Below are 23,659 nucleotides of genomic sequence, written 5' to 3'. Positions count from 1 at the left end.
GAAAATAGATGAAACTAGACCTATTTTTATCGACAAAAAAGAGGTCAAAAAATTTTTGAGATTTTTTTTAAATTTTTTATAGATTTTTTTTTCTTCCAATTACTTATTGTAAAGAAAACGTAATAACTTTTAAACTAAGCGGTATATCCTGATAAAATAAAAACAGTAATAATGCTAAATAACAGGCGATACTAAAAAAATACATAAAATACACAAAAAATGCTAACAAATAATAAAAACGATACTTTTAAAAAAAATCTGCTTATATTTTTGTTTATTTGATAAATTTCTCCAAAAAATGCCCCTATAACAGGTAGTTTTTATTACTTTTTATTATTCTCTATCGTATTATCTTTGTAAAACCAAAAATTGCATGTCTCTATCGGTATCACAACATTTGCTATGATTGTTTGAACAAAGGCCTGCCACAACATTATTCTCCGCTACAGGTAGAGACAATTTTAATTTTAACTAAAATGCTTATTTTACTTCGAAATTTTTTGTTTTTATTTGAAACCTAACTTGCCTTTATCAAAATTACAAATCTAGAGCCATTTTCAGTTTCGTTGTTAACGAAGCGTTGAAAGGCGCGCCCGGAGAGGCTTAGTTCAAACGATCATTGCAAACGTTGTGATAGGGATAGAGACATGCGATTTTTGGTTTTACGAAGGTAATACGATAGAGAATAATACAAAGTAATAAAAACCACTGGTTATAGGGGCATTTTTTGGAGAAATTTATCAAATAACCAAAAAAACACGAATTCAAAAACCAGATTTTTTTTAAAAAGTATCATTTTTTATTATTTGTTGGCCTTTTTTGTGTATTTTATGTATTTTTTTAGTATCGCCTGTTATTTAGCATTATTACTGTTTTTATTTTATCAGGATATACCGCTTAGTTTAAAAGTTATTACGTTTTCTTTACAATAAGTAATTGGAAGAAAAAAAATTGTATAAAAAATTAAAAAAAAAACTCAAAAAAATTTTGACCTCTTTTTTGTCGATAAAAATAGGTCTATAGTTTCATCTATTTTCATATGTACACTTTAACGTGACTCACACTGTATATACAGAAATGCCAACAAATAATAAAAAATGATACTTTTTGAAAAAAATCTGCTTTAAAATTCGTGTTTTTTTGGTTATTTGATAAATTTCTCCAAAAAATGTCCCAATAACAGGTGGTTTTTATTACTTTGTATTATTCCAGGCCTCCGTCACTCGCCCATGCCGGCCGAGATAATTACCTACAGCGCGCGACAACTTCAAGTTGCAAATCAGTCAGGGCCGCCACGCGCCTGTGAGCACACGCGTATTTCTATACACGCTCGGTCGATCATCGTCGCAATCAAGGATTATTGTTCCAACAGCACTGTTATTCTTCTTTAATGGAAAATCGTAATAATAATATTTAGGAATAATAATTAACATAGTGATTTAAATAATTTAAAAAAACTACACTTTTTAAATAATTTTGAAATACTTATGACAAAAAACTGTAGCAAAAAAATTATTTTAGCTAATAAAAACATTAACTTCTACTACTACTTCACCGTGTCTATTTTCCGACACTACACCTTTTAAAACTGTCTGTCCAATTTCGAATTATCGCAACACTGAAGTTTATTAATAGGTACTTTAGAGATGGTACGATTATACAAACACCACTAGATTAAAGTTTACCAATCGTATATACAATAAATGCTTCTTAGAATTAAGTTTTTATTTATTTTACTTTGCATATACAACCCTGACGCTTGAGCTGTGAGGTAGATCAATTCTGAACACAAAAAAATTGCGCTCTTGTGAGCATAGTAGTAAGGTGCGATTTCGAATGCACCATGTGCGTTGGATATTTTGCATTATTATTATTACCGTTAAAATGCCGGCATCTGATCCTACACAAAGGAGTGCAATTTCTGTTGCTACTATTATGTATTCTGTGATTATTCTCTGTCGTATTATCTTTGTAAAACCAAAAATCGCATGTCTCTATCCCTATCACAACATTTGCTATGATCGTTTGAACAAAGGCCTGCCACAACATTATTCTCCGCTACAGGTAGAGACAATTTTAATTTTAACTAAAATGTTTATTTTACTTCGAAATCTTTTGTTTTTATTTGAAATCTAACTTGTCTTTATCAAAATTACAAATCTAGAGCCATTTTCAGTTTCGTTGTTAACGAAGCGTTGAAAGGCGCGCCCGGAGAGGCTTAGTTCAAACGATCATTGCAAACGTTGTGATAGGGATAGAGACATGCGATTTTTGGTTTTACGAAGGTAATACGATAGAGAATAATACAAAGTAATAAAAACCACCGGTTATAGGGGCATTTTTTTTAGAAATTTATCAAATAACCAAAAAAACACGAATTTAAAAGCAGATTTTTTTCAAAAAGTATCATTTTTTATTATTTGTTGGCCTTTTTTGTGTATTTTATGTATTTTTTTAGTATCGCCTATTATTTAGCATTATTATTGTTTTTATTTTATCAGGATATACCGCTCAGTTTAAAAGTTATTACGTTTTCTTTACAATAAGTAATTGGAAGAAGAAAAAATTCTATAATTTTTTTTAAAAAAATCTCAAAAAATTTTTGACCTCTTTTTTGTCGATAAAAATAGGTCTAGTTTCATCTATTTTCATATGTACAGACGCGGAATGAAAAGGTTCGTCACCTTAGTGTCGGTTTTCGCTTGCACTGTAAGAGTCAAACCTGCCAACATTACAGTGCAAGACACAGTGCTGCTAACATTTAAATAAATATGACGTTTGCTAACGAATAAGGTTTTGCTTGTTTATTTTTCTATCCCATCAGTGCAATGTTACAAAATGTAGTTTTTTTTATAGAAATAATAATGGCAGGTTGAACCAACAAGAAGGTTTTAGTTTATCAATCATAATAATCTTCTTGACAAGATAAATCGTCAAACAACTTCGATCTGACTAATTTTGAACTTTACCAAGCAACAGATAAAGATTATTTTCTATAACTCGAGATTATTCTGTAACATAGTTTCAAAAGGTAATATGTGCTCGCGATTCGTTGAAGGAATCAATTTGAAAACTGACGAACCTTTTCATTCCGTGACTGTACACTTTAACGTGACTCACACTGTATAAAAGAAAGTCGTGTTAGTTACACCACTTATAACTCAAGAACGGCTGAACCGATTTAGCTGAAAATTGTCAGGGAGGTAGTTTAGAGCCAGGAGAAGGACATAGAATACTTTTTATCCCGTTCGAAATAAAAAAAACTCTGCTTATTTATTGCCATTAAGGCGGAACAAAGTTCGCCGGGTCAGTTAGTATACAATAAATGTGACTTGAAAAAAACTTTGGGCTCACCTCTGGGATCAATTAGACCAATTTTTATGGTTATAAAACCAAATAATGATCGCACGTGTCCTCTTAAACAGATCGATAGCGATTAATCCCAACTTAACAGTTTTATAGCCATAAAAGTTGGCTCAAGCGTAACTACCTATTTTTTGAAGAAGTGCCTCTGGATTCTTCTACAGACACATTTTTGGGGTAAAAACCTTTCCTTTAGTGAAATGAAGTTTAGAACTAAGCTTTTAAATGGTTCCAATATTGGTGGGAAGGGGATGGGGATGTATACGTTTGAAAGTGCTTGTCGCGGGAGGGTCGATTTTTGTGATGACCAGTGTATTATAAAATTTCTTAACCAGTAAAAATTACTTAGAAGAAAATATGAAAAGTGACTTAAGATGAAGTAATTGCTTGCTTCTGAAATATATTGTGGTAACGACGGATAACTACGGAACCCTACACTGCGCGTGGCACGACACGAACTTGGCCAATTTTTTATTTCAATCTATGGAACTTCACCGTGAACATTAGCGTGCTATGATCTTATGCAGTTTTAAATTTAGTTTAATCGAATAATTAAGTTCTAACTGTTACAATCAGCATAGGTATATGGTAACTTAACTCTATCCTATGATACAATTTTTAGATGGCTTGTGACATTTTGAAGGGGTAAAATTAAGCTTGAAAGGAAACTCAAAAACAAAGTCCCGTCCCTGTCAGTATGTTAATTTCCTTGAAAAATCTTTCAAGGAAAATCGGGGTCCAAGGTTATAAATAACTCGCACTGCTCTCTTCTGCAGAAGAAACACACAGTTTCAATGTCCGCGGCTGAGCCCTACAACAATATACCGTATGACATTACACTGTGAAAATAGCTAAAATATACTAGCCTTGCCGTTTCAATGTCAGTATTGCCTTATCTTTCTCACTGCTTAGTTACATAGTCAACTAAATGCGAGTAGGATACAATGATTACAGTATACCTAACAGTAGATAGATGTTGTATTATAATATTGAGTAACTAGTGGCCGCCCGCGACTTCTAACGCATGGATCCCGTTATACCCCCTTAGGGGTGTAGTTTCGTAAAATCTGTTGCGGCGTTCAGCCTCCTTGCTCTAATCTGTGCGCGGCGCGGCGTTTTATTTTTAATTAGTATAGGACTTCTTTTGTTCTCTCTCTTGCGTTTGTCATCGTACTGAATTGTCATGATTTCAATATATTTGTAAAACCGTAAAAAGCGTTATAATTTATGTTCTACGAAACAAAATCCTTTCTTAGCGGATGCCTATGTCATAACATCTACCTGCATGCCAAATTTTGGTTGTGCGTTGATAGATCACTATGTCAGTCAGTCAGTCACCTTTGAATTATACAAAATATTTAGATTAGATTAGATTCCTTCGCACATGGTCCGAAGTGCAACTTGTTGAAACCAATAGAGATGCTACTTTACGGTCGTGGTTAATTAAATACTTGGTTGAATTACATACATTGCTAGCGGTCGCCCGCGACTTCGTACGTATGGATCCCGTTTTACCCACGGGGTGGAGTTTCGTAAAATCCGTTCTTAGCGAATGTCTACACTAGAGATGAAACGGATATCCGGCAACTATCCGGTAGGCCGGATATCCGGCCTGAATTTACTATCCGGCCGGATACCGGATAGTAACTCACTATCCGGCCGGATACCGGATATTAAAAAACTACGACAATTTCCTATTAATAAAATGAAATGTACAGTATTAATCTTTGAGGTAAATATAAATAAAATGGCTTATAATAATGGCGGCTTTTATTTAAAGTCCAAAAAGTTACAAAAAAGCCATATTAAGACCTTTCAAAAAATTAATTTCTTTTTCTGGGCTATTCACTCTAATGACGAATACATAAATAGTAAATATCTGTTAAGTCGAAATATTCCCAAATAAAATAGGTGATCTTTTTTTACTGATGGTCTGATGTCATGCATGATGCAGTTCAGTCAGATTAGGCAGTAAGTAAACTAATTTAATTTTCGCTATTCAATCACACACTCACGATGGCAACCGAAATCGCTCGAATTGATCTGCCCCCTAGACAAGTGGCAATATCTGACATTCTATTCGGACTGATTCGATTTTCGAAAAGTGTGACTAGTCTAGTTTACTAATAGACCCACTGATCGCGTTCGAAGCACTTGTGCGGCGCTAAACCCGTCACGACATGCAACGAGACAATGGGCCAACTATCCGGCCGCCGGATATCCGGCTATCCGGCCTAGCAGCTGGCCGGATATCCGGTATCCGGTATCCGGCCAAACAACTATCCGTTTCATCTCTAGTCTACACTCTAAAGGAACCTACATGCCGAACAAGTTTGTAGGTATTATACTTTTTGTGATTTCGTGATTAATCAGTGAGTGGTATTGCGCTTTTTATTCTAAGAGCAGTGTGTATTTACTTACAATAGCTATTTACTTAAAAATTATTTAGAGTTCAAATAAACAAACAATTTTATTTTATTTTATTTTAGTAATTAAATTATCATTATTTCTATGATTGTTTAAAAATGATCTCGAGAAGATGAAAAGCTATTTAAAATTAGAACAAAGCATTTTCACTAAAATAATATTATGTATTATTTTTAACCTTTTCTAAAAAGTCTAGCAGGATGAACTTTCTGTTTTAGTTTTGATATCCCAGTGTAGTTTAGTGTAATCAAGGGAATACGTATTCTAAATCTAGCAGCGTAGAGTTCGAAATAGATTGGCATCCTCTCATAAATCTGTTTGAGCATGCGCAGTCAGAGGCGTCTGGGCTCGGGAGCGGAGGCTTCTAACAGTTAGGGTTGCCACTTTTTTAAGTTTGACTGTTTATTTATTTAATGAGCAACATAATAAGCTACAAAAAACCCAAAGCGCTTACATGTTTAGACACCACATCGATTACAATAAAATTATAAGTCAAAAAATTACAAATTAACATAACCATTATTATAGTGCAGTCTGCTTGTCATATTTTATCTTAGAGCGGTTTCGCACGAGTGCATTACCCCAGCAAATTTTTTATAAATTTTGTGCTTTGAGTCGAGAGTATAGCAGATAATTAGTCCATCGTGAGCAGAAATTTGTCCACTAATACCAAAATTTGTTCAAATTTTAGTTTTAAAGTTATTTGGAAAAAAATAGATTTTGCTGCGGTAACGTTTCAAACATTACCCTGGATTTTTTTTAAAGTCGTTCTATCCCGGTACCAAATGGATGGATATACCTAATAGCTTTTGTTGAGTAGTAATTTGTCCACGAATAGCAAAATATGTTCTTGTTCCAGTTCTCAAGTTATTTAGAATTTTGCTGTGGTAATGTTATGTGACGTCCCAGATCTCGTAAATGACTCTACGCAGAAGTTTGAAAAAAATACCAATGTAGACCTTGATTTGTCCAAATTAGTTCAAACATTAGTTATTGTTTTGAATGACAAACACTAGTGTAATTAATGATTTCGATAATCAGATAAAACGTATTAATTGTGAGTAAACCAGTACTCTTACAATCGAATAAAAAGGTGTAGCATGTACCCTTCGTACACCTTTATAACCACAGTAAATACGAGTGATGTGGCTTGGCGCAACAGAGAGATTTGAAGAAATTTAATTTAAAAGTCTTACTTTCGTGACCGAATATGCAATTCCCATAAAACAAGGGGACATGACATACGATGGACAAATTAAAATGTTCCTTGAATAAGCTATTCTGTTAATTTGAGCTTTATATTACGACTTATCTAAATATATAAAAGGAGAAACTGACTGACTGACTGACAGATCAACGCACAGCCTAAACGGCTAAACGTAGGCACTTGAAATTTGGAAGGGACGTAGTTTAGGTACCGTAGAGGTGCACTAAGAAAGGAATTCCCGAAATTCCCACGGGAACGGGAATTAGCGGAAAAATCCTTTTGTATGAACAATCTAAACCGCTTAAGTTAGATGCTTGAAATTTGGTGTGCAGGTACCTTAGTAAACTTAAAGCTTAGGTACAACAGGATATCGTAAAATTCCCACGGGAACGGGAGTTACCGGGAAAAAACATATGTATGAAAAAATCTAAACTGTGTAAGATAGACGCTTGAAATTTGGCATGCAGGTACCTTAGTAAATTTAAAGCTTAGGTACAACAGGATATCGTAAAATTCCCACGGGAACGGGAGTTAGCGGGAAAAAACATATGTATGAAAAAATTTAAACTGCGTAAGATAGACGCTTGAAATTTGGCATGCAGGTACCTTAGTAAACTTAAAGCTTAGTTACAACAGGATATTGCAAAATTCCTACGGGAACGGGAGTTAACCGCTGAAGATAGATGAAGGGGGTAAAACGGGATCCACGCGTACGAAGTCGCGGGCGGCCGCTAGCTATCATCTATCTATCTACATATATATTCTACTAGCTTTCCGCCCGCGGCTTCGCCCGCGTGGAATTTTGTCAGTCACAGAAAAACAATATCGCGCGCGTATTTGCTCACCGTTTAGACCTACCCTGGACTACGACAAACATTTTAAAACCAAAATCAGCACAATCGGCCCAGCCGTTCTCGAGTTTTAATCAGACTAACGAACAGCAATTCATTTTTATTTAAATAGAATATATATGTAGATAGATAGATGATAGCTAGCGGCCGCCCGCGACTTCGTACGCGTGGATCCCGTTTTACCCCCTTCATCTATCTTCAGCGGTTAACTCCCGTTCCCGTAGGAATTTTGCAATATCCTGTTGTAACTAAGCTTTAAGTTTACTAAGGTACCTGCATGCCAAATTTCAAGCGTCTATCTTACGCAGTTTAAATTTTTTCATACATATGTTTTTTCCCGCTAACTCCCGTTCCCGTGGGAATTTTACGATATCCTGTTGTACCTAAGCTTTAAATTTACTAAGGTACCTGCATGCCAAATTTCAAGCGTCTATCTTACACAGTTTAGATTTTTTCATACATATGTTTTTTCCCGGTAACTCCCGTTCCCGTGGGAATTTTACGATATCCTGTTGTACCTAAGCTTTAAGTTTACTAAGGTACCTGCACACCAAATTTCAAGCATCTAACTTAAGCGGTTTAGATTGTTCATACAAAAGGATTTTTCCGCTAATTCCCGTTCCCGTGGGAATTTCGGGAATTCCTTTCTTAGTGCACCTCTACGGTACCTAAACTACGTCCCTTCCAAATTTCAAGTGCCTACGTTTAGCCGTTTAGGCTGTGCGTTGATCTGTCAGTCAGTCAGTCAGTTTCTCCTTTTATATATTTAGATAATAAATAATAATAGTAAATAATTAGATAAGATGTTCGTTTAATATAGTATGTATGGTATATATTTTCGAAAATATTTTTGTGTTTACGTAGATGTTCTGTTTTTAATTTTTTCAAAATTTTATAAGTTTGTTTTTGTTTTTGTAAGCCTAGACGCCCTCTCTACCTATAAACGGTGCTCGCAGAATATCAGCGTCGAGGTACTACGTGCCTTGGCATATGCTGAGCGAAGACCTGTTTGGTACAATTTTATTTTTAATTTTAAGTTTTAATTTGTAATTTTTATTTATTTATTTATATTTATTTAAAAAAACGCATTCTTGACGTCATAAAAACACCACTCGAAATAACATTGTCACTCTATCGTGTGATCGATTTATTTGTGATCGTTGTTATCACAAGAAATTATTCTTAGTGCATAATTTTTCTTTTACGTTCACTTACGTAATAAGTATAAAATAAAATACCTAATAATAATATAATAGTGCCACAAAATTGAAGTGCGTTTTACCCCCTTGGGATGCAGTGTCCTAAATAAATTTAGCGGATGTCGACACTCTGTCCTGCCCTGCCAAATTTCTTATATTTAAATTATAGTTTCTTATGTTATTTTAAATAATAGTTCTGTAACAACATCACATTTATCATCAATACTACTAGCGCCACCGTGGTGTTCGCCTGCACTACCAAGCCTCCGAGGATCACCGTGCTTATTGGAAGATGTATCTAGTTTAGGAAATGTTTGCGCCGCTCGCCGCTAGATGACACTAGCACATTGAGCGCCGATTTCTGCACCGCGGTGTCCAGCTTTTTTTTCCTTTAAAGACCTGTAGGGGAATCGCAGATCGGGACTTCCGAAGGCGCATTACAATTTGCCAGCGATTTCTCCCGCGTCTGTCTCCAACGTCCTTGCGGGAATTGGTTGACGGACGGGAGACGCCCGCACCCACATTTTTGTACCTGCCCCCTACCTTGCAATAAAAGTACAGAATTTTTGCATCAACGCGGTGTTGTTATTTGGAGCCCTTCACCCCGCTTGTGAGCCGAGAAACTCAACCCTACAAAAGTTCTAAATATATTGAATATGCCGCCCGCGACTTTGTATGCATAAAAGGATTTTCATACAAACTTCCAACCCCCACTTTGGGTGCAGTTCGTAAAATCCATCTTAGCGAGTGCTAACTACACCTTTTATGGAACTAATTATGTACCTGCCAAATTTCAAGTTTGTAGGTGTTTGGTTGGGCCTATGCCCAAATTTCTTCCTTTTCTTCGGTGGCTCCAACTCTCAAAATTATCTAGCTGGTTTCCCACCAATCTGTTTATCGGATTCGGGACCAGCACCTTCGCAGGAGCCAAGTGGCCAGTGTTAAGTGTCACGCGAGAAACCTCAATAGAAAATTATGAAGGAAAAACCGCACTCGTTGTCTTAGAACGTCTGTCAAAATTATGGGAAAAATCCGCTGAATATAAACTGAAATAATCAAACCGCAAGTAAACCGCAAGAAATATCGACGGGTCTACCCTCGAAGCCTGGTCTCCGTCTCCTGATCCGCAGGTCGGTGGTTTCCGTTTTATGCAGCTGTATTTTTGAGTTGTTTGGAGTCACCAGCCGACCCCCGCATCATTTCTCTTCTCCGCAAATATTCCTGGTGTGGCTATTTACACGCCACACCATTTGTTGATCCGGCTCGAAGGACCAACAGTGTTAGTTTCTGAGAAGGCATGATTAATCAGTAAATGGTATTTCGCTTTTGTATACAACGTGCTCTTTTTGATTTCCTGGAACACTAGGGTATTATTATGACCAATTAAAAAAACAAATGACACTAAAAAAAAATTAATATCCCCAGTAAGTAATCATTAGCAAGTGACTTATATTTGCGCCGTTTGGCTGGTTCAGCCGACTCCACTGCAGCTCTTAAATAAACACTTTTATTTTATTTTATTTATTATTAGGCTCCGAAACCACTGGACCAATTTAAATGAAATTTGGTAAGTACATCAATACTAGTCTGCCTGCTCTACCGTGCCCTCGCCAAGACGAGTTATTATATTTTTTTATTGAAAAAAATAATAATATAACAAACAACTAACAAAAAGAAATTAAATCCCAAGACGAGATCATAATGACTCGCACTGTACAAAAGTTATCAGATCTCATGTAGAGCCAAAATAATCTTGGCCGTTTCATTACTACAAGAACTATTTTAAAATAGCGAAATGTGGCGATCTATGTAGGTACGCCCACAATCAAAACTCATTGGCCGGCAATGAAAAAGAAAGTTTTGAGTTGTCACTTTTGACACTTGCCTACGACTTGCTCTTGGATTTTTGTTCGGATTACTATTTCTATTTCTTTTATATTTTTGTAATTAAGTTTAACTGTAATATTCAAGTCAAAGTCGCTTATAATTTGTCTAAATTCTACTTCTGCTAAATTAATGTGAGGAGGAGATCGATTCGTCTCGAACAAAAATTTATTTTTGGTGGGTTAACAAAAAGAGGAAAGATTTGTATTTTTTAAGTTTGTATTGAATCGAAACCACCACGAGGAAAGATTTGTATTTTTATATTATGTTTGTATTGAATAGGCTCCGAAACCACTAGAACGATGAAATTGTTGGCCGCTAGTTGTACAATGTGAATGTAAAAAATTAGTATAAAAAATAAATGTAGGTAATTTAAAAATAAAATGTTTTATTATTTTAATAATCTGACCTATTAACTACACAACACCTTTGTTCGCAACGGTACTGACGAAACATCAATATTATACCGTTCATTTAAGATGACAAGGATTATGTATGGAGCAGTCGGTTTTCTGTACCCTTTATAATTTGATTGGCTTATAGAAGAATTCCTGATATTTTTTTGCAGTTCAATAACTTTCTTATAAGTCGTAATATAAAGCTGAAATTAACAGGATAGCTAATGCAAGGAACATTTTAATTTGTCCATCGTATGTCATGTCCCCATGTTGTTTTATGGGAATTGCGTATTCGGTCACGAAAGTAAGACTGTTAAATTAAAATAGATTTCTTGAAATCTCTCTGTTGCGCCAAGCCACATCACTCGTATTTACTGTGGTTATAAAGGTGTACGAAGGGTACATGCTTCACCTTTTTATTCGATTGTAAGAGTACTGGTTTACTCACAAATCTGTTTTATCTGATTTTCGAAATCATTTAATTACACTGGTGTTTATCATTCAAATCAATAACTAATATTTGAACTAATTTGGACAAATTAATCAAGGTCTATCATTGGTTTTTTTTTTCTAACTTCTGCGTTGAGCCATTTACGAGATCTGGGACATCACAAAACATTACCCCAGCAAAATTCTAAATAACTTGAGAACCGGAACACGAACAAAATTTTCTATTCGTGGACAAATTAATTACAACGCAACAAAAGCTATCTATCCATGTATTTGGTTCCGGGATAGAACGTCTTCAAAAAAATTTTTGCCCGGGTAATGTTTGAAACGTTACCGCAGCAAAACCTGTATTTTTCTAATAACTTTAAAGCTATAATTTGAACGAATTTTGCTATTAGTGGACAAATTTCTGCTCACGATGGACTAATCTGCTATACTCTCGACTCTCTAAAGCACAACATTTTTAAAAATGTTTCTGGGGTAATGCACTCGTTTCGCACTACGTCCCATCCGAATCCGTCAAAATAAAGATTTTGAAGACACTACAAAAATCGAATCTAATCCTAAACACTAACAAATTAAAAAAGTTATGAGAGCCAGATTATTATCTATGGTGGACACACGAGCGGTACGTCCACCCTTTATTCTATCAAGTCCTACCAGTATATCGATAGTCGAACTGTTTGGATTTTTTTCCAAATTGTTATCCACTGTCAATTTTCGAAAATGACTCTTTTTGACTCTCAATATTATTAATTAGTCAATTAACTCGATATGACGTTCCTCCGTCTCATCCGTTTAGTAGTTTGTAAACATTAACAAATATTCATGCCATTCACTATCCATACAACAATCTTTCACATGTATAATAATAATTAAAACGCACGGTAGCTTGGGCCCTGCTCCGCTGCCAGCGGATTAACTATTTTTAAGTCTATTTTTTATAATGTATTTTTATTTTTGATAATTTACTTGTAAAAAAATATTTGAAATTAAGAAGTAAAGTGAATAAAAAGATTAAAATAGAATGTGATTAAGTAATTAAATAGATAAAACCAGTGTCTGCTTGTTGTTTCGAGGACCGACAACCCTATAATCCCCAGGCCTCGCTCAGTGCGTCGGTGGAGGGAGCGGAAAATTCAAACAAAAGCTTCATAATTTTCCGTTATTCTTTAAATATATCATTTATGCCCGGGTTTGCTTGACCATTGGAAGAAGATTAATACTCTAAATTGTCACCTATCTAGGGTTTAGTCAGCACTTTAGTGGTGTACTCTCTTTTTGCAAATTTTCCTTTTTAAGACAATTATCTGGCAACAAGTTGATTCCGGTTTGTTGTGCCGGCGTCGCGGCGTCGTTTCGACACGTGCCATTGTTTGTCTCGAACTTGTAGAGCTTTTAAGCACAGATGAGGAGAATGTAGAGAGCCCGTGAAGGCTTCGAATAAGTTAAAAAGTTTTGTGTTCCACTGTATGTAGGTAGGTATGTTAATTTTTACGTGCCTTTTGTTGCTTAAAATTTAATTTCCTCTTTATTTTTTGTTGACAAGTAGTGGAATTCCTCAAGAATTTAAGTAGTCGTAATTTTTAAAATTCCCTTAATTATTGATATTTTTCGAAAGATGTGAGGAGTTTTTGACAAACTACAAATTATTCTATCGTCATGTATACGAGTAAACTTTGAGGCTTAAAACACTATGTAGACTTTGAAAAAAAGCTTACGTAACATACTTAGGTAGGTACATTCTCATATAATATACAGGGTGACTTTTGTATCAGTATCCAAATTTTAATATAATAATCTATGAAGCGAAAGACAAAACACGTATTTTTTATATTTGTATCGTCCAGTACAAAAATGTCAAAATAAAGCACCCAGAAACAGTCTGAAAAAACACTTACACCGTGGTCACGGCTCACTCGCTTACGCACGCACACACGTACGCGCCTGCCCGCGCCGCATTTCATTCATTGCGATACGATTTATAAGTTGTCGATTTTCCCTTCATACTTTCACGGGCTTAGGACCGTCAAAATGCAAAAGATTTCAAAGTGGTAATTAGTTTTAATTAAACAGACTTACTAATTTATGGTAGAAAAATTAAATACCTACGACAATAATTACGCTATCAAAAAGAAAATAAAATCACCGAGAGCGGTAACACTACTTTTCTTGTGTACCTATTCGGGGGTATTTATCGTTATTTTCATGTGCAATAATTGAGATTGCTTACCAAACCTACCTAACCTAACAACAAACTAACAAATTATGAGTAGTTATTTTAATAATTGCCCAAAGTGCATACCATTTTTCTCCAGACAGACTTGCACGCTTTTGTACATTGTCTTTGAGTTTATTTAAAACTACAGTGTCATTTCGCACTTCGCGTCTCGTGTAGGTACTTACCTACTTGCTCGCGGATCTCGCTTCAGTTTGCCGCTAAAATCGTTCACCGGTTTGGCACTGTTGGGTTTAGTCCTTGGTTACGAAGTCGAGGTATTCCTCTGGGCCCGGTTCAAACTCTCTCCACTTAAAATGTAGCACCGAATCATTTCATAACACTCGCGCTGCGAATACATTGTTACGTTGACCGCACGACGGAACGATCGGCGCGCGCAGCGATACGCGCGTCTTGTAATGGGTTGCGCGGGCGACTGATTGAAGCGCCGCGCGGCCAGGCCGGCCGGTCGAGCGTTGCCACACGTTGCCAGCTCTCCGCTCGACCAGCTCTCCCGCAAAATGTTTACGCGCTAAGCGCGGTAACCACACTACGTGATTAATTGGTTAGGAAAAAAATAGTTGATGTTAAAATTTGACCTACCTATTTTTTATTAAAAATGTCATCTATAAACGATACCTAATGTCAGGAAAAAATTTGGATACTGATACAAAAGTCACCCTGTATATGTTACGGTCAAAGTGATAAATGTGAAAATTATGAATAATCGCCGGTTATTATGAATAATTACCGCATGATTTGGTAAATGTGATTAATATGAGGTCATTTATGTGTGTATAAAACTAAATAGGCGGCTTAGGGGTGGCCCAAGGGCCACCCCCGCCGCACCTTAACCTATTTTTCACTTTAAATCAAAACATTATGTTATAGGCATCATGGAAAAGTAATATTATGCAAGAAACATTCCAAACTCATTATGCCAAATTATATTAATATATGATAGCAAAACGTTCAAAAGTTTGGCTGTACACGAGCACGTACACAAGATGTTGTTCTCTTTTAAGAAATTTGTTAGTACTAAGGTTGAATTATTAAATAATCACTGTTAAATGTGATTAATTTATCACTTTTACCGCGACTGTCGGTAATTATTCATAATAACCGGTTATTATTAATAATTTTCAATTTATCACATTAACCGTAACATATACACATACTCACATAATAATATACATATTATGTAGTTCGCAACCGAACAGTAACATGATAAACCGGCACCAAGGCTTTTGTTCTTCTTATTTCAATGACGTCAATGCAATGGCCGACCCAGACCACGTTGTGATTGGCCAGGCACATCACCTGATGCAGTAGTCGCTCGTGATTGGTCCACCGATGCAGAGGCGGAACCTGAATTTCCAGGAATTGTGCACTGTATTGATTTTAGCTCGCAGCCCGGTAACACAGGCGACCTATTTAATAAAGGGCTTCGAGTGTAAAATAAATGTTCACCGTTACGTAATATGCGCATATTATTTCATGCTTTTATGGAACCTTTTTTAAGAAATTAAACTCATTGAAGTGCTCTAAAATATTTACTTCTATTTTAAAATCAAGTCAATTACTTTTAAATTGCAAATAATATGGATAAAATGGGCGAATAGAAAATAATTCACAGTCCAAAGTTACGGACTATTTTCTCTAAAATTTTGTGCTAAATCGATCGAACGGGTTTCACAAATATTTAAAGCCTAAGTCTAGACAATCACTTCAAACTTGCTTACCAACTTGATAATTTAAACAAAATTAATTAAAATGTCTTTCAAAATGTTTCGAGGAGCTGGATAAGGGGTTTGTCCAGTTGATTCTGTAATATTTTTTTATTGGAGTTTGCTAAATATCTAAACTGGTCTAAATCTGGGACTTTTCATAACTTGTAAATTTTACTGGTGTATCCAAAGAGCTTTATTAAAATCTCTCAAACCATAATATTACCTATGTCCGGGAAACTCAAATAGTACCAATCGGTACTTTTAATTTGGTTTTGTAAATGGCACTTATTTCCTGTAATAAATAAGAGGTATGTAGACAAAGGTAACTGAATTACCTGCGCCATTTTTTTTAAATTATTTTTACATTTATTTTAACCCCTTCTTTATTTGTGATATTGAAGAATTTTATTTCAATCATGCATTGGTTTTTAATCAGGTATGGTTTCGTACAAAAGTACCATAGTCCATTATGTGAATATGATAGAGCTACAGCTAGTTCTAAAAATAGACAAATTGATCTCCAATGAACTAAAAAGCTAAACAGTCTATCAACACCAAATGAATATGGACCGAAACCTACAGGTTTAAGGTTCATAGTTCACCACAGTAGCCATCGAACATTCTAGAAGTTTTCGAGAAGAACACAGTCGAATTTGGACCGAAACGCATGGGTTTAAGGTGTATATTCCATCGTGATAGCACCCAGACAGACTGTAATTGCTGAGATTGATTCCCTCGTTTTCGAGCCTGCGCAGTACGCCGAGGTGAAGTGGAGGGCAAAATTCCTGGAACCAAACATCGGCGTGTTAGCTCAGTCTGGCACAGCTGCGAACTATGTCCGCGGTCGGGGGTTCGAATCCACAACACGCCAGTCTAGCCCCAACAGCTTTTGATTTTTTTCTTTAATTTTTTTTCTTCCTCTTGAAAACTGAAAATCGACAAAGAAAAGCATTCTATTTGTATTTCAGGCAAGAAACCCTTTTTGAACAAAAAATCTACAATTTGCGGAAAGTCAGCAAGTATTATCTTCCAGAAAACCATGCTAAGCTGTAGTTGAATGACAACGAGTACCTCGTAAATAGTATAAATAAAGTAGATGGTCGAGCAAAAAAAAAGGAAATAAATGCAAGCAATCTTGTATAAGGCCTTTATTGTTTCAGCGTGAGTAAAATGGCAACTATTAACTCTTTCGGCCTATTAGATTTGTAAAAACCAAATTCTCAGTGTCATTGTCATCTTGGTACTTTTTGTCTTATTGTTTAGTAAACATAAGTTCGGCTCGTGATATTATATTTCTGTTCGATCTCACATCTCTATCTTTTATTCAAACGCACAAATACAGCCCACATTTCGTTCACAACAGGCACCCCATGCTTATAACCGTGGCATCTTAAATAGTAAAAGTCTGCGCATAAAAATATAATAAACCTTTCACCTTAAGGTAACTGGGGCTTGAATATACACATTGGCAGATTCCATAAAACTCCTCATGTCCTTGCATGTCCAGCAGTTTCTCCAGCTCCACACCTGGCTAACCAAGTAACCAATATCTTTGGCAAACTCTCGGTAAACTAAAAAAATCACTTCCAGTCTTAAAAATAATCCCTCGTTCTGCACGGCCTTCAGTCGCTGTTTCTCTATCACATTCATCGAGCATGTGTTTAGAGTAAACACGATTGAGAGCCGGGTAGAACTCCTAACTTTTTCTTACAGAATCCTACTTAAGAAATACCATGTGGGAATAACGAGTTTAAATTAGTTTTTAATTTTAAATAAGTAACATAATAAGTAATGTTAACCAATGAGTTCGTTAGAGAAGATGTCAGATTTGATTTGTGACGGAAGCTGTCTGTAAAAGATGTACGATTTTAATAAAATGAAGAATTACGAATAGAACCATTATTTCAGTAAAATAATCCCACATACATGCACGTCATTAACAGAAAAAATAAAAGAAAACTGCCGTCTAAATCCTTCTGTTCATTTCACTGTTATATTCCTCCCACTCGGCTCCAAAATTCTAATAAATCCATAAAATTAATCGAATCTAAAGTTAGCGATGGTGATCTCCGTGGAACCGCCAATCTCTTATTTAACAACGATGTTGTCGCCTTCGACTGCCAGGAAACACTCAGTGCTCTTGAGGAAACACTCAGTGCTCTCCTGCCTTTCCCTCCTGATCCTACCGTTGCCCACGTAATTTGCAAAGAAGATGACGTATCATCTGCCATCTTATTTTTCAAAAGTGGGTCTGCCATCTTATTTTTCAAAAGTGCGTCTGCCAGCGGCCTAGACGATCTCTCGCCTCAACATTTGAAAGTCCTTCTGTCCACGAACGGACACTCTTTTATAAATATTTATACTTTTTTTACGATATGTTTTTTTTATTATCTATTAATGTTTGATGTTCGTTTTTTATTATGGATGTCAACTTTGGAAAATAGACGAAATACGTTGGTGAAAACTGCATTTTATTGCTACGATAAGAATTAGAATAGTTATATCGATTAACACCTTCTCTCTGTCTCAGTCGGTGACGCTGGTCGAGTTTTATTACATAACATCACTCTTTTGGTACACTTAATGCTAATTGATAATATTATCGAAATTCTAAAGAAATTTGCGCTGACGTTGCATTTTTGCTCTGCAAGAGCTTACGAATAAGTAAGAAAAGTATTTCAAACCTGTTTGCCGTCACCCAGAACGTTGCAAAAATGTTATAGCACTATTGACGGCAAGCCAGGTATTACCACTGAAGTTTTAAAAGCTGTTAAAGAGAGGGTATGAAATAAAAAAGTTTATGCAGGTCTCATCATAGACGAATTGATAATTATGGAATATGACGAAGCACCTAATACTGGACGCACTTTTGTTTCCGAAAACGTACGCCTAAGGAGGAGATTTTGCACACAACGTTGCTGGAAGCAGAAGTTGTTAATAGCCGCCCACTTACAGAGACACCAGCCGACCCCGATTGCCCTGAAGCCCTCACACCTTTTCATTTCATCCTAGGTGCTTCATCCAGTTCCAATGAGCGTAGATGATGGCGATCTCCTGAGCTGGAGTGATTGGCGCAAGTCCCAGCGAGCGAGTGGCTGGGTAAAGAAGTATTTGCCGACGCTCTTGTCACGTGGCTCTTCCGCCAGAAGTCAACGCTCATTAGCCGTCGAGGATCTGATCCCAGTTGTGGATCAATTAATGAATGTCCGTCTCGCATCTCAACTTTTCAGCCAAAGTATAGCAGATGCACTTGTGTTTTGTGAAAATCAACTAAACATTCCTAATTTCGTACAAGCGACAGCTGATTGTATAAAAATTATCAATGGCCAATTTGATGTTTTACTCCAGGACACATCAATACGGATACAAACGTGCTTTGAATATTGAAAACCAAAGTTTTCAGGTTATTGGACAAAACAAAAACATAAAACACCCTTAAAATGATGCAGCCAGTATTATGGACTCATACCGTTACACCGGCTTCCTCGGATTTTGTGTATGCTCTGAAAGTGCTAAAGGCCTTTTCAATGATATTCTCATTTTGCCCGAAAATGAGCCAAGATCATCTTGAAATTTTTTTAGCAATGTGAGAAGGTACGACTTTTTGAATCGAATTATAAAAAAAGTGCGTTACGTGTGTAACCGCACTACTGTTGAACTCAAATCAGTGTAATATCATCAGTCGAAAAAAGATATAAGGGAAAATTGATCTTTCCTTCGGGCGATACAATTAGTATAAATAATTATGTAGATATTTCAGGGTCGCATTTTTAGCGGGTAATTATTTCATGTTTGTCGCGGCGTCCAGCCTGCATGGTCAGTGACATAGACGAGAACTGACTGATGAGAAACAAGACGACTGACTTTTGACAGACGAGGAAAAATGTAGGAAATTGTTATATTGAAATTGTGAATTCTAATCAATATTGTTTAAAAAGACAAATAAACCAGTCCGACTTTTTCCTAAAACCGTCACGACGACGACGGTTCAAGTGATCCCTCGATTAAAAACTGAACTAAAATATGGAAACACGCAGTTAAGTCAAGGGCCGATCAGCTGGCGCTGCAAATAATGGAGCGCACGACGCGGCTGCTTCCTGAGACTGTTATGGAGGACCGATGACCCCGTGCTTCCTGACAGTCTATCGCAAGCGAGGAAACGTTTCAGGAATATCCCGCTGAAAATGTAGAAGTCCGATGACTTTGCGGATAAATACAGAGAGAGATTTATTCACAACGTGAACGTCGCTATGTGTCAAAAATAGACCCCGACGAAGCGGACTAACAAAAGTTGGTGGCTCCCTCACTTTGCTGTCTACAACCCGAACAAACCCAAATTGCGCCTCGTACTCGACTGTGCAGCGAAATCAGAAGGGAAGTCATTGAATGACTTTCTTCTTACTGGACCGGATCTTCTACCAAGGACTAGGCTAGTGAATAGCAAATGTGCTTGTTTCCGTAAAGGCAAGGTGGTAGTCACTGGCGACATTCAAGAGATGTTTCATCGAGGGTATCCTTCCGCTTGACCAAATTACTTTTCGCTGGAGGCAAAAGGAAAATTCAAGAGATCATGTTGAAAAATACTCTCTATGTGCCAAGCCAACCCTATCCTCGAATTTACTGTCTATTGGAAAAGCCACAGAATGTGGATGGACTTTCTTATTTACAAAATAAAAAGGCCACAATTACAAATCCTGAAGAAGGTATTATACTCGATGCGCCAAAAGATAAAGATGGGCTGTACTACTTAAATCCCGCATCGTGTAAATACAACAACAAAGATAAATGTAACTTGGCAGAAGACACAAAAAAATATAAATGGCACATGTTTGACCTAAACGAAGCCGACGTGAAATTGGCATTGAAGAATGAGACACTTGTCGGTTTAGATTTCAAGCCAGATGAGAAACTTGGAGACTGTGTAATATGCATTCAAGCAAAGATTAAAAGACTGCCTAGTAAAGCCAATGACACACCACGCACGACAAAACGACTCGAGATAATGCACAGCGACGTTTGTGGTCCGATGACTCAAACCCTCGGTGGAGAGAAATATTTCGTAACTTTTATCGATGACCTGTATAGATACAGCCGAGTCTATTGCATTAAACAAATGAGTGAGGTATGAATGAGGACAAATTCAAACTTTACAAGGCAGAAATGGAAAATTACACAAGTAACAAAATAATTAGTCTCCAGTCTGACAATGGTTTGGAATATTACAATCAAAATTTTGATAATTTTCCATTGAAAGAATAATTTGTGACCATAATATTGATATTAACAAGGACGTCCCAAAGGAACGTCATCATCAAAAACTCTGGGACGCTCCACTAGCGAAAAAGACTTTTAACCATCTTGTTCAAAATTCCATCAGTGACACTAACAAAGCTAGGCTCTTAGCAGTTTCTTGTAGGGAATCCGGTCACTGGCTGAATGCACTTCCCTCCAAAAATCTGGGAACATTTTTTGACAACGATTCTTTCCGGGTCACAGTATGTTATGAGACTGTATAATCGGACATTCTCATTTATTTGATGAACCGTATAGAGCTCAGTTATACAAACATGATAGTAAAACTCCCGTTTGAAAATTCCAAGTAGTTTTCGCGGTATAAAAATTCAAAGTTACCTATTTTTTTACTTCAAAATTATGCAAAAATATTCTCACTCGTTAACTTATAACATTTAATTCAAAATTGTTATAATACTTCATAGAGCTCTTAAAACTACACGTAATAAGCGTATTAAGTGCTTCGTATACGCATTCAGTTAATTAGGAAAAATGATTTTAGTGATTTTTGTTTTTATTTTTTTTTCAATTATACCTTAATATATGCAAACATTTTTAATTGCAAGATATAGTCTGATATTAAATCTAATTTTATAAAAAAAATCAGCTTTAAATTCCGTGACATATTTGAGGAAAATCAAATTGAAAATATGCGCCATATAGAATTGTAAAGGACAATGGGCAAAATGGTACCCGGCTCCAATAGATATGTGTCTAGTATCGTTTGAAAGGTCTTACCAAGATGAACAACTTTTACTATGGCCACCAGCCTCAGATCTGATTGTGTTCGAAGATAAACATACTTTTTTGCAGAATGGTACTCGGCTTCAATAGTTATGTTTGTAGTGTCATTTGAAAGGTCTTACCAAGACGAACAACATTTACTATGGCCACCAGCCTCAGATCTGGTTGCGTTCGAAGATAAACATACTTTTTGTGTAACCAAAGTATCAACGTGTCCATCGTATGGTACTTAGGTTATACGAGGCATGAAGGGTTTACTGCTCCAGCATCCTTCCTAAACTCTATAACAATTATTATTGATAGGGATAATTGTGAAATAAATATTTTTATTTAAAGAACTACTAGGTACCCCCTTATTAATAAAAAGTTACACCCAGGAAGAAACATGTGAAATGTCATTTCCATACCAAATGACAATTTAAGCCAGAGTTAACTAGGGTGTAACTTTGATTAATAAAGGGGTTAAAGTTTTATTACTTCTTAATTAAGAGTTTTATTATGGGTTGCTAAAGCGAATAAACCCACAAGGCCCAATAAGTCCACCCATAAGATGGACCGACGACCTCATAAAGGTAGCGGGAAGGCGCTGGATGCAGGCCGCCACTAACCGGCCATTGTGGAAATCATTGGGTTAGGCCTATGTTCAACTGGACGTCCTATGGCTAAAATGATCTGATGATGATGATGAAAGCGAATAAAGGGCTAATAGCTTTCTTAGTTCATCGTAGGCTCTATGTTTTCTTTTCAATGATTTTTTGGTTAGGATTATTAATAGATTGTAGTGATAGTGCATACTTGTATACATGGATGATTGTGTTATACTTTCATTTACTTAGTGGAATTACTGCTTTCAAAACGTGAATTAGAACTGGCCCCATAGCAGACATTTTCCTACATCTAAAGGCCTTTTAAAATATATATTGGTTATGGCTATTGGAGCGGGTACCACTTTCCATACATTTGTGCCCATCATCCTTTCCCATCACTTTTTAATATCAATATTTCTTTTGGATGTTTAAATATCATCAGCTCGATTGTACCAAATTATTGTATTGACATTCGATTTACATAGGTTTCAAATCGATGAGAAAATTATTAAAGGTAGGCTAAATTCGACTTCCTAGATTTGTTTACATACTTTTTTAGTTAGCTACTTACATACAACTTAAGTTAATATAAGAGTGTTAAAAAAGAAAAAAGACTCGACTTGAGAACCTCCTCCTTTTTTTGAAGTCGGTTAAAATCAATGTGAATGTGACTTTTTAGAACCTTCAACACTATGCACATAACAGGCGGGATTTGAAACTTTTTAGACATGAATTATTCCTTCCAAAATTGTCGACCCTAGACTCGTAAAAATTTTATTAAGACGTTTTATGATTTTTCTCAAATATATCACGGAGTTTAAAGCTGATTTTATTAATACAATTAGATTAAATATCAGACTATATCTTGCAATTAAAAATGTTTGCATATATTAAGGTATTATTGAGAAAAAAAATAAAAACCAAATTCACTAAAATCATTTTTCCTAATTAACTGAATGCGTTTACGAAGCACTTAATACGCTTATTACGTGTAGTTTTAAGAGCTCTATGAAGTATTATAACAATTCTGAATTAAATGTTATTAGTTAACGAGTGAGAATATTTTTGCATAATTTTGAAGTAAAAAAATAGGTAACTTTGAATTTTTATACCGCGAAAACTACGTGGAATTTTCAAACGGGAGTTTTACTATCATGTTTGTATAACTGAGCTCTATACGTTTCATCAAATCAATGAGAATGTCCGTTTATACAGTCCCATAACACACTGTGCGGGTGTGTGTGGGCTTACGCCTCGGAGCACCAATCTGTGTACCCCATACGTGTCCCTGTGGCAAAGAGGTGGACCA

The sequence above is a fragment of the Ostrinia nubilalis genome, chromosome Z (genome assembly GCF_963855985.1).
Source record: "Ostrinia nubilalis chromosome Z, ilOstNubi1.1, whole genome shotgun sequence".
Lineage (NCBI taxonomy): Eukaryota > Metazoa > Arthropoda > Insecta > Lepidoptera > Crambidae > Ostrinia > Ostrinia nubilalis.
This window is presented reverse-complemented; position numbering follows the sequence as displayed.